The sequence below is a fragment of the Corvus cornix genome, chromosome 1A (genome assembly GCF_000738735.6).
Source record: "Corvus cornix cornix isolate S_Up_H32 chromosome 1A, ASM73873v5, whole genome shotgun sequence".
NCBI classification, from domain to species: domain Eukaryota; kingdom Metazoa; phylum Chordata; class Aves; order Passeriformes; family Corvidae; genus Corvus; species Corvus cornix.
In genome coordinates, this window is record NC_047057.1 from 54505778 (window position 1) to 54517611 (window position 11834).

The 11834-nt window shown below is 44.4% G+C and overlaps 1 long non-coding RNA gene across 1 annotated transcript in view; it reads right to left on the reverse strand.

Annotated features, from left to right (window-relative positions):
- LOC104696232 overlaps positions 1 to 8669 on the reverse strand; it is a 47803-nt gene extending 39134 nt beyond the window's left edge. The window contains exons 1-2 of the long non-coding RNA XR_002047973.3: positions 6808 to 8669; positions 1820 to 1917 (exon numbers count right to left, since the gene is read on the reverse strand). This is a non-coding gene — a long non-coding RNA (uncharacterized LOC104696232). The remainder of the gene's footprint in view (positions 1 to 1819; positions 1918 to 6807) is intronic.
- Between the last annotated feature and the right edge of the window lie 3165 nt (positions 8670 to 11834).

Consider the following 11834-nt stretch of genomic DNA (forward strand, 5'->3'; position numbering starts at 1 on the left):
CTGCACCTCTTGGCAGCCACCTCACACTGTGTTTTGGGATGGGTGTGTCACTAAGCACGGAGAAAGTAATTTCCCATAAAAATGACAAATCCCACTGTAAATTGAAGGCCAGTCTCTGCATGAGAAGCTTATGGATTTTAACTACTGACTGAAAGACAAGCTCAGCATTCAGTAGCTTTGAGGATGCCTTGGCTGTAAGAACAAGCTGGGTGGCTGGTGGCATGAGGGTTATCAGGAAGTTAGATGCCATCTTCAGCAAGGCTTTGAACAGGCTCTCCATAAACCACAGGTGCATTATATTGGGTTAGGCCCTTTCAGACTGGGCTGCACGCCTTGGGATGAATCCGGAAGAAATCACTGTCAGGGATCAAATATCGATATATTGTCATACCCACTGATGTTACCGTAATTTGAGTCTTTTATGAGTCTTTACTTAGCAAAGACTTAGAAGTGCACGAACTTAGAGCTTGGGTTATCTCTGTGCCTGGAGAGCAGGTGGCCAGGCAGTGCTCAGGTGGGGATTATTGCTGCTGACGGTGTTAGAAAGCTTGCTTTGCACCTGCCTCCTCCTCATAACAAGCACACTAAAGATAAAAAGAGTCCGATTCCCTGGCACTGCCAACCAACTCCTCCAATCTTTCAAAAACAAATACTCAACCTTGACTGTAAAATTAAATAAAAAATAAGAGTTACCACTACCTTCTATTGCATGTTGATTGACCTGAGCACTCTCCAATGGCAAACATAAAAGATTAGATATCACTTTCCATACAGGTGTATGCAAACCATTTTTCATCTAACTGGTAGAATGAATTGTTCAAAGTTCTGGAAAATGTCCGTGTGCACTTTTACAAGTGTTCTTAGCAAAAGGAAGGCATTGACTTATGCCTTCAAAGGTGGTGATTTACAACGGCCTGTCTAGTGTTTCCAAAATCAAGAATTTTGTTTAAGCTTAGCAGAATGTACTGAAAGGAGATTTCTGATGCAGTGTGTGTGTTTACAGTGCAAATACAGGCACAGGCTTTTTAGAAATCAATTACTCAAAGTGAACTCACACAGGAAAGAGCCAGCACTACAAGGGATGGGGCAGAAAGGATCTTCTCCTTCTTAGAGACTGATCTAAGCCAAGAGAAACTTCAAAAAGAGAAGGTTTCCTGTGGTAAAGTGAGTGTTGGGAGGGATGGGAGCATCAGAGTGAAGACACAATTTCTGTTTGGAGGAGATGGACAGCATCCTTGACTGTCAGAATGGTTTTGAATTCAAAATTCACTGATTTTCTTTACTAAAAAAGCTATAATTTTTTTTAAGAAAATGAGAGAGAGAGACAGAGAGAAAAGAAGTCTACATTTCTGAGAAAAGAAAATACCAAAACTTGGTAACGGTGCTGAAAACAGCTCATGAAAATTTTAAGATTAATTTTCAGCAATCATTGGTCATTTATTGCACTAAAGACTGTTCTATATGCTTCCTAAAAACAAGCTGAACAATGATTTCCCACTTGTTTCTTGAATGTTTTGCTACGCCCCAAAATATGTGGTTTCTCAATTTCTCTTTCAGCGCTACAGAAATCAGTCTTTTTCAAGAATTAGAGTTGGAATTTTTGCCCCATAGTGATGGGTCACCATTGAAGAAGTATCTCTTCAGGTGAATTGCAGTGACAGAGAAACTTTGCTTGGACAAATAAAGCTTTTTAAACTGGCATGGAACAACTAAGCAAAAAAGATGGATTCAGCTTCAGCCTCCAGCATCAAGGGGAAAGGACATAATTTCTTAATAAGTGGTAAGCCCGCAAGAAAAGGCCTACCTTTGCAGCACTTACCTCAGCAAAGAGAAAGAGTCTGTCCCTTTTCTCCCTTGAAGAATTAGTTATTTCAGAGGCTAATTGTCCTAGTCTGAAAGGATTTATTGATCCAACAGCTGAAAGAAAAAAAACCATGTTGATATTTCTGCCTGGGAAAAGACAGCTTTTTTCCTAGTTGAGAGAGCCTGTTAGCTGGCTGCTGCTGCTGCTGTGATCTATACCCTTGTGGCTATTTAAAATCAAGGACAAGATTTTCCTTTTCTTCCCTGGTGTGTTCACACATGTCTCGTGATACAGAGCAGCCACTGAGGGGATACTGTGTTTTAGTTGCTGACGTGTTTCAGAGCATGGCCCTGTGATGGTCAGAATCAGTGGGAAGCTCTGGAACGTGCTGTGGTGGACACAAGGTTAGGTCCACACTGCTTCATGAGGGTGTCCATGTGAACCTTCTCCAGGTCTGACAGACCACGTATCTGGGCAGGCGTGTGATGGGTCTTGGCCAGGTGGGAGTTTGGAGGAGCCGCCACCAGCACTCTCACATTTGCCTGCCTCTGTGCAGCCACCATGAATCCATGTGGGAATAGGGCAAGCGCACATCTGAACACCACCATCACAGCTAGAGTGGCGAACATCTTTTCGTACAGTATAAACAGGCAATTTTATCTTGTTTTCTTGTCAGATTCATTTCAGACAGCTCTACCTAAAATTGCATTTCCTCTCTTTTATGCAGCCACTTCATATATTACTTTGGAGAAAAATATTCCTAATACATTACTGGACATTTGCCTTTTTTCCACACTTATTTTGAAAATGCTTTTCTATGTTTATTCTTTTTGTGGAAAGTTTCTTGACCAATGATTTAGGCTGGGAGATGATAATTTGTCCTTTAAGGCCTTCATACTTCTTCATCTCACTCTTTTCCTTTCAATGAGCTCTACAAATCACAACCCACCCTTCCTTAAGAGGGTTTTTGATTATGATGTTTTAATTGCCACAGGATTATCTAGGTAGGAATAGATTGGCTCACATCATTGAAGGGTTTTCCACTCTTCAGGCTGTAATATTCAGGTTGTTTAGTCCCAGCCAGGAGGTTCAAACTGTAACTAGGTGCCCTGTTTTCCAGGCTGCATAGGATCTGCATTCATTCTGGGACGTCAGAGTCTGCATCACTAACCAGCTACCCACCAGAGCAAAGTGGTGCTCACCTCCAACTATGTTTGTGCACCTGGTCCTCTGTCTTTGGAAGATGTGTGTTCAATTCTCCTCTCTGAGAACTCAGATCAGAGATCTTCCTCTTCAGTTTCTTAGGTTTCTGCTGAACATCCTAACCTTGTACTAGTCCAAAGCATCTCTGCATCAGCAGGCAGGGGCTGGAGTCCTTACTGCACTGTTGCCTCCTGTGCTACAGCAGGGAGGAGGGGATAAGCTGTTTAAGGTTTTGGGCTACTGCAAACTTGCTTCCTCTCTGAGCAAAGGCCAGCTTGGGCTTTTTAAGCACGTGCTGCATCACTTGCTGCCCAGCTCTGTATTGCCTGCATTCAGCCTCTGTGGTGATGCCATGAATTAGACCCAAATGCTGTTTGACAGCCACAAGGCTGAAAATAAAAATGCAGTAATAAAGCCAGTACTTTTTTACAGCATGGTACACAGTATCTGGTACTGTGTTTGTCATGGAGGATGATTACAAATAAATCAAAGAAGTTTGGATTGGTAATAAATGACAGGAGTTTCTTTCCCTGTCTCCCATCATACCTCACAGAACAACCAGAAAGCATGAAGGGGAGGGATAGTGGAGGGTCTTTTACTCTGCATGCTTGGCTGAGCCTCAGACAGGGTGAGAGAGATCATGGCTGCATTGTGAGGGAGCTCAGTGAAAAGACACCCTGTTGGCTCTGAATTTGCTAGTTCAAGGCTGTGCATGTGTTGACAGAGAGCTGAGCTGAGCCCAGGCAAATTCTCCTGGCTGAGAGGAAAAGCCTGTGTGTGTGTCAGGCTGATAAAGCTGCTCATCCTGCTGCAAGTGTGTCTGCATGGCAGCATGCTCTCCCACGGAGGGCCAGGCCCCCTGAGCACTGTGCTCTGCTGGGCTCTGCCCCAGCTTCAAACTGATTTGGGGAATGGACAGGTCACTTGCTGTAAAAGTGTGAATGCAAAGCTTTCTTTCTCCCACCTGGTGCTCATTTAAACTGTCAGATCTGTTACAGCTGTGAAGGGGTTGTATCTGGCACATCTACACCCTTATTTCTCATAAACATTGCTAATTCAAGAGATTCTGGAGGTGTTTATGGATGGCTGAACACCACAGAGCACTCTGAAGGGTCTCATGGTCGTTGGACAAAATCCATGCTCTGCACAGCACATTCACAGAAACTCAGTATATCCTTTCTGTTAGATGTGTTCTAAAAATCCTAGAGAAATGGCCACACATGGTACCTGAGAATCACAGTTTAACTGGTTGCAGTCTCACATCCCTGGTTCTACAAAGCTCAGGGCTTGGCTGGCTGAATACTGCTGTATAGCACCCAAAATCTGTTTCTTCTGGTGTCATATAAGGGGGAGTTGATATAGAAAATAGTGTTTGTATAGTTGATCAAAAAAGATATTGAGTAGTTGATGCTGAAGATGCTAGATTACACTTTTCACCTGAGCTCTGTGAACTCTGCAGTACATCTAGACCCATGCAGAATTTGCACAGCCCACAGCCAGTCACTCTCAGGGTGCTGATGTCCCTCAGACCTGCCTGCCAGTCATGGTGTTAATTTCTACACATAGACTGTATGTCATCCATCTATGAATCTGCTTTTCTAAACACTGCCAGCAGCCTCAGCTCATTCAGTCTTGCTGCTGAAGCAGCCTCTTTTGTGCCCAAGTAGTGAGCACTAAGCCTGGTGAACTCCAGCTGTTGTGTCCCAGTAAAGTCAAGCGTGCTTTAACCATTACATGTTCAGCAAGAACCACAGCCACATTCACCTCTAAGCTAGGAATGTCATCTCAACCAGGCGATCACTTCTGAAGTCTTCACTGGCTAAGGGAGAAGCTATTTTGTGGGTTCATGCTGGAGCATGAGGGGGTGCAATGTTGCTATGGCTTGTATCACCATGCTGCATAAAAAGTATTAGACATGTACCTGAGAACACAAGGCCATCGCAGGCAAAATGTCTGTGCCTTTGCTGTCCTGAGGTGCAGCCTGGGAGCTTTTCTTGATGTGCTCAGCCGTAGGGATGTTTTCCAGGTAGGCATGTTTCCTCAGTGTTTAAACCAGGTGATTCTAAAAATAGCCCCTTTGAAACCAAAGGGACCCGGCAGGGATTTGGTCTCGCGCATTTTGCTGGGAACTGGAAGCGTTTCCAGCGTGGTTTTGCCTGTGGCTCCCAGAAGAGTTTCCGTGCTTCCCAAGCACGGCTGCCAGCCCCGCGGTGAGCGGGCGCTCCGGGGCTGGCTGCCGGAGCGGGCCGGGCCGGGCCGGGCGCGGGCGGGCGGCGGGCGCTGTCCGTGGTGCTGCCCCGTGCGGGAGGCGTGCGCGGGTCTGTGCACTCGTGTGTGAGCACGGGTGTGAGCGTGAGTGGGGTACAAGTGTGTGCAGATGGGCCCTGGGTGTGATTACGCGTTAGGTGCATCATGGAATCACAGAACTACAGAATGGGTTGGGCTGGAAGGGACCTGAAGGATCACTTAGTTCCAGCCCCCCCACCATGAGCAGGGATACCTCCCACTAGACCAAGTTGCTCCAAGGTCCATTCATCCTGGCCTTGGAGACTGTCAGGGATGTAGCATCCACAACTTCTTCGGGCAACCCGACCCAGTGCCTCACAAGTCTCTTTTTACAATAAAATTTAAAAATTATATCATTTGACATCATTACACACAGTCAGAATCTCAGTGCAACTCTTAAAAGTGCCTTACAGGCCTGCAGTTATTAAGCCTCGCACAAGATAGAAAAATCAGTATGGACCAGGGAACACTGTATAAGTTAGTATTGTCTTCATATCCCTTTACTTCCCCTGCTAGAAATACCACACAGAGACCATCTTAAAAGAGATTGAAATATTTCAGAAACCTTTGAGTGATTCTGCTGATTGTTTTTTTTCTCTGCTTGGTTCTGGTAGAGAGCAGGATGTGTCCCATTAGTTATTGTAGTATTTCTGTCATATAATAACAATGCTGCTGGTTATTTAATAGCTTGCTACTAAAAACACCCTTTTTGCTACAGCCTGCCAAGCTTGATTCATTCATGTGAATATGGGCACAGACACCTCTGCCAGTTGTAGCCCAGGTATGGAAATTGATATTTAATATTTCTGGTAAGAGAGAAACCAGTAAAATTGATGAGCAAAAGCTGTCTTGCAGATGATGAGATATATCGCATTGCTTCATTTCTGGGCAGCATTTCTTTTGCTGCTCATCACCTAGAAAACCATTCTGGATCTATTCAAGAGGCATGACCTGCTCACTCTGTCATGGTCTGCTGGTGGCAGATACCTCTTGCTGCTCATGCTCTCTCAAAAATAGGTAACCTGTGAAGAATAACATTTAGCCCAGCAGGCTTTTCACTGGCAGCTGAATAATGCTTCCCACAGGAAGAATATAAAAATGTGGGTCTGAAATTCCATCCCTCCTTGGGGTGGTGGGAGGGTTCTTTGTGGAGACCTCATCATTCACAATGTTCCTTTGCAGCTCACCCCAGGTATTAGAGTTACCCAAATCACAGCTAAGCCTCTGTGGAGAAACCCAAAGCTTTTTCTCTGCATCTGTCCATGTGTTTAGATGGTGTCCTATGGGGTACCAAATCCTTCCCCAGGGTCTTAGCATAGGGAATGTGACAGAGCCACTGGGGGCTATTTTGGCTCACGGGATGCCCACGGCAGCTGCTCCAGCTCTGGCCAGCTCTGGAGCACCACGGAGGCAGCTGCTTTGCACTCACTGAGGATGTGGGGATGTTGTTTCCATTGCCTCGTGCTCTTGGTTTGAACCTTTCAGTGTCTGTACACTGACCTTTGCGTACTTACCCTCCTCTTACTGGAGTGAAAGGGACGAGTAGTTCTTGCCCCTTTGTTTCAGAGAGCAGTTCATTGTCCACTCTGTTTTCTAACACAAAATAAATAAGGAAATAATTTCATCATTACTTGTTAGTTTGGCTGTTTTTTAATAGGGATGTAGGGCAGCTGCACGGAGCTTTGAGAGTTTCCTTAGAAAACCCCAGGCCTTAAATACGAGAAGCAAAGTCTTGGAGAGGGTAGAGAATGACAATGTACTTTGCTCTCTGTGTTTGGCAGGACTGGCAAATGGATATGTAATGTGTTGCCTAATCACAAGGAAATCTGCCATGTGATCAGTTATTCTTTAATTTCATCATTTTAATAATATGTCATTTTGGATTTGTGACGCTGTTGGACAACACAAATGACCAATGAGGGGGATTTGGCCTGTGTCAGTGAACAGCATCTGCTTCAGCCCCATGCCTGCAGAAATGCCTGAGGGAAAGTGGGAGTTTAACTTTGCTCCCTGCCTCAGCAGATTCATGTTTCTAGGCTGAAAATAAGTATAGGATGTAAGCGAAATCATACACAACTGAAAAATCCATTCTGATTTACAGTTTAATTCAGTTGGGTTTTGGTTTTTGTTTTTGTTAGGAACCAGAAAAAGCAAACGACTAACAAAAAAATCCCAGCCCTTCTAGGATGCCTGAATACAGAAAAGGTATTAATTTAGCTACTTCTCTGGCCCATTGCCTGGAAACCTCACACTCCAGTGTTTTCTTCTCCACCACTACCAGAACACAAAATGGGTGATTATCCTTACTTTACCGATGGAATCCGAAATACAAGGAGGCAAGCTGTAAGGTCAAATTGTAGGCCAAGGCCCCATCTACTTGGCTTTTCCAGCTTGCCTTTCACTATAACACACCTCAGTTTATGCCAACAGGACTCTCGGCTTCCCCCTTTTCCCCTTCCAGCTGCAACTTTTGTCAAAGGTTAGTAATCAGGGTATGAAAGGTAAATAACGCTTTCCACCAAAGATCTCTGTCGAGATAAATGCCTCTCCATGAATCAGATTGACATCAGGAAAACAGCTGAAGACACATTCTGAGGCCTCAGCCCCACAGAATCGTTAGGAATATTACTGTCCCGACCTAATGAGCTACCACTGATCCTAAACAATGTCCAGGACAAAAGACTAGAGGGGGATTGGCTCCCCTCACCCTGCTGCCTGCAGACTTCTGACAACCCATTAAGGTTATAGCTATTCAGCCCTGTTCAGACAGCCCTTTTTTCCTTCTTTTTTTTCCCCCTAACAACTCCCAGCTAATGAGCAGACAGCGTTACTTTTATTTTGTGCAGGGAATATATGGCTAAATAGGCGTCTGTGCAAGGCTCTGGAAATTGGAATGGGGTGAGGAAAGCAAAGGGAGAGAGAGTGGAGGTCTTTTAGAAATGTCCCCATTGCCTTCAACTGTCAGGCAGAGACCCTTGGCTAAGGAATCCTCTTCTCAGGGATGCGTGAGGATTTGAGGCTGAGCCTGTGGCACATTGGGCTAGCAGAGAGACAGCAGCCCGGCCCTGCTGCTTCCCTGGTTTTGCAGAAATGGGCAGGGGAGGCAAAGCTAAAAGGCATCTTGGCATGTGCCTTTGGCTCTAGATGCTCCTTGGATGCTGCCCTTGCCGTGTGCCTCCATCTACATTTACTATAAAAATTCCCGAAGGCGCCAGTCTCTCTCTCTCTCTCTATGCCTGCCCCCCCTTTCCCTCGTACTTTACTAAGTGATTGGAGTTGCCCTCTTCCTTTTGCGCCTTCCCACCTCCTTCAAGCTCCCTCTTCAGCGACAAGCAGCATCACTAATTGCTTTTTAGGGTCTCTTTTCTGCTTTCTGTTCAAAATTCATGGGGCATTCCCTGGCCCCATTATGCTCCTTTCTGAACCTTTTCAGCTTCTTTTACAAACTTAGCACTTTCTGTGCTTCTCTTAGCCTTTGCAAAAAAAAAAAAAAAAAAAAAAAAAAAAAAAAGTTTGGATTTTTTTTTTGGCAAGCAGGCCCCCTCCCTCTGAAAGCCCCCTCCCTGCCAGAAAAGCACACGCACGGGCCCACCTCCCATTGAATGGCAGGCTTTGTGCAGGGAATTTCCGGAACACAGCCCAGGGCTGGAGGCGCAGTGTGAGTGGAGGGGCTTTGGGCAAGGAGCCTCCCTTAAGCCCACCCCATTACCACGGTCACTGTTTGCCCTGGGCTCTCTAAAAGGACTATTGTTGCCTGTTGCCAGGTATTCCCTAGCAACACTTAAGCCAAGCTGCCTCCTCTATTTATGGCAGAAACTTTTCAATGGTCTCCAAAACACGTGCTTGTCAACTTCAGAGAATACCTTCAAACAGACACAGAGGGGGAAAAAATAATCCCAAGCACTTGCTTTAGTTGAAATATGTGTGTTGGGGGTGTTTTTCGATTTCTTGTCATTTACCTTGGATCAGAAACCCAAACAATTGCAATTCGAAAAAAAAAAAATCCCTCCCTATCATCTTCTTTCAGCCTCTGTCCCCTGCACTGCTGAGCCTTTCCCCTGGCAGGTGGGTGGGGGCCATTTATTAGATGGATGAGCTTTTGCTCCACTTTGAATCTTTTTGCACAAAAGATTGCTTCATTATTTTAAGACAGATTTTGATTTCTTTGTGCGCGCCAGAGCCCTTACAGGAACCACCATACTTCTTGTGCTGTCCACCAGCAAATGACCAGTTACCAAGGGGGATGTAGGGTGGGAAGGGGGTCAGTTATATACCTGTGCAGTATAGACATGGCACCCCCCAACATCAACATCACCAAAGGGTTGAGGTAATCACGTGTTGTGGGTGCACTGGATTTATTTCAGGAATTACATATTCCTATGCTTGCATTTCTGCTGTCATTTTGTCAGCTATAGACAGTCAGTGGTTCAGTCAAGTTCAAAGAGGGAACTAAGCTGCTGCATCTCAAAAAAGTTGCATGTGTATTTTGGTGATCAAATGTAGTGATATGAGAGAAAAGCTTTTCACAGCAAGTCTTGCTTGATAGAAGTAGTCTTTGTTCTTTGTGTGATGTCATAGAAAATGTTCCAGCCTAAGATGGTGTCTTTGCCTGCTATCGTATCACTTGCAGATTGTTACTGCTACAAAGCAGTAAAGTCATTGTCACTTTTGGGAAAACCTTACCAGATAACCAGAAAATGTAAGTAGGGCCAAGATTTACAAAGACTGCTGAAGCCATATGGTACCCAACTCACTGTGAATTTCAACGGACCATGAACATCTCTGAGCTGCCCACCCACGTATCCATGATAGCAGTGGGTGCATTCCCGGTGCCATGGAGGACAACACACTGATGCAGTGCCAGCACCATGTCTGGAATAATAATCTGAAATTTTCCCATCTGCAAACTCACACTGTGTTTACTGACATGTCCTTTAGGCTTCAGTACATTAACGTGACATCCTGGCCCTGGGACTTTTTTCTTAGCTGTCCTTTCCACACTGCTGTGGTAGCCCCAAGAGCTGAGCTTCCCAGAGCCAAGCAGGAGGCCAGCCTGAGTCAGCTGCCTGTCATGGGAGCAGCATGGAGGCCTTCAGAGCTGAAGCAAAGCCCCAGGAGTGAAATGGGACTGGTGCTTTCAGATAGCCTCAGGTCTGACTGACAGGGAAATACTGTGCTGCCATTTGCTGCTCTCTCTCCCCAGTAGATGGCCAAGATCAGAGCTGACTTTCTCATTCTGAGCAAGAATCCGAAAATATTGCATAGATGCAACTCATCCTGTATATGATTTTGGGATGTGACTCTCTGATGAGCTGTGTCAGACTTTTAGAAAGATTAGAGCATATAACTACATGGTAGCTCTCTTTGATGACCTACAACTATGGAATCTACTCATTCAATGAGAAAGTGTTCTTACTCCAAAATTACATGTGGGTTTTTTGATAACACATCTTTTCCCAGACTTGTGTGCCAGTGTCTCCACAGAGAAGTGAAAAGTAGTATACCCATCTATCTGCCCTGGTGCTTTTGCATTCCTATCTGCCATGGAATAGTTCCTGCTTTCAGCTCAACCTTCAAATCTCAGTTTTGTTTCTGTTTCATAGAAGTACTGTAATTAGAAGGTGCTAAATTTTCTCTGTTAACGTATTCCCCTGTAGAGCTTGACATTACAGTGAATGTAAATGGTTTCATGAAGTGCAAGATTAGGGCTGTTTAAATAACTGTTGTAATTGGAAATACGTGTATTATTATCTCTCAAGATGTTTTAGATTAAATTAATGAAGTTCACATCTGGAAGAGCAGATATTAACCCTTTATGTGTTTCTGATCCCCTATCTAAGTAATCTGAAGCTCAGATTTCTGGCACAGTCCATATAACACAACTGTTCATAGCTTTGAAAAATACTATGTTTCAGTCCTTGATATTTATTCTGTTAATCTCTGGATTACACTGCTTGTCTTGGGGCAAATACATCAAAACCTACCAGCTTGGTCTGTGGAACGTCTGTCCCATAGTTCCTACTAAAACCAATGAAGTACACAAGACATAATCAGGATTTCTGCCTTGCCCTGTGTTTAGTTAGCAACTATAAAGCAAAATATTTCAGAAGGCCAAGATTTTTATTTCTGGAACATACACTGTTGTCCTTCTGCATGACTAGAGGCAGTGTAGGAAAGAGGTATTTATATTCCTTTTCCAAGTCTCTCTGACGTTCTTAGCTATTTTAGCCCTATGACCCCATTTAACCTATCTTTAGCACATAAAGGTGCTCAACTAACTTTAAAAAAGGCATGGAGAAAGGGATTCTCTATAGAAGAACTGATCACTCAATACTTTCTATTTATTTAAAAGGGTTAACTTCTAGCTCCTGCCTTTGCAAGTGGCTGACATGCATCCTAAATGTGATTCTGTAAGCTGGGCAAAAATGATGGTTCCCAAGTGAACAGAGAGATACAACTCTGGGCAAGCTGTTCTGTAGAAATGTCTGTGGTCATCCCTGCTTGCCTGTCTCAAATTATACAATTTTCACTTTAAAAACAA